This window comes from Somniosus microcephalus, chromosome 12, assembly GCF_052327205.1.
Source record: "Somniosus microcephalus isolate GS21.2 chromosome 12, FLI_Smic_1.0, whole genome shotgun sequence".
Lineage (NCBI taxonomy): Eukaryota > Metazoa > Chordata > Chondrichthyes > Squaliformes > Somniosidae > Somniosus > Somniosus microcephalus.
This window is the reverse complement of record NC_140998.1, coordinates 217,778,792-217,779,587: the sequence shown is the minus strand read 5'-3', so window position 1 is coordinate 217,779,587 and position 796 is coordinate 217,778,792.

The window sequence follows — 796 nt, the reverse complement described above, 5'->3', positions numbered from 1 at the left end:
CCTTACCCTGAATAAACAGTGACTCTGTACAGTTACACAGTGAGTGACCCTTACCCTGAATAAACAGTGACTCTGTACAGTTACACAGTGAGTGACCCTTACCCTGAATAAACAGTGACTCTGTACAGTTACACAGTGAGTGACCCTTACCCTGAATAAACAGTGACTCTGTACAGTTACACAGTGAGTGACCCTTACCCTGAATAAACAGTGACTCTGTACAGTTACACAGTGAGTGACCCTTACCCTGAATAAACAGTGACTCTGTACAGTTACACAGTGAGTGACCCTTACCCTGAATAAACAGTGACTCTGTACAGTTACACAGTGAGTGACCCTTACCCTGAATAAACAGTGACTCTGTACAGTTACCAGTGAGTGACCCTTACCCTGAATAAACAGTGACTCTGTACAGTTACACAGTGAGTGACCCTTACCCTGAATAAACAGTGACTCTGTACAGTTACAGTGAGTGACCCTTACCCTGAATAAACAGTGACTCTGTACAGTTACACAGTGAGTGACCCTTACCCTGAATAAACAGTGACTCTGTACAGTTACACAGTGAGTGACCCTTACCCTGAATAAACAGTGACTCTGTACAGTTACACAGTGAGTGACCCTTACCCTGAATAAACAGTGACTCTGTACAGTTACAGTGAGTGACCCTTACCCTGAATAAACAGTGACTCTGTACAGTTACACAGTGAGTGACCCTTACCCTGAATAAACAGTGACTCTGTACAGTTACACAGTGAGTGACCCTTACCCTGAATAAACAGTGACTCTGTACAGT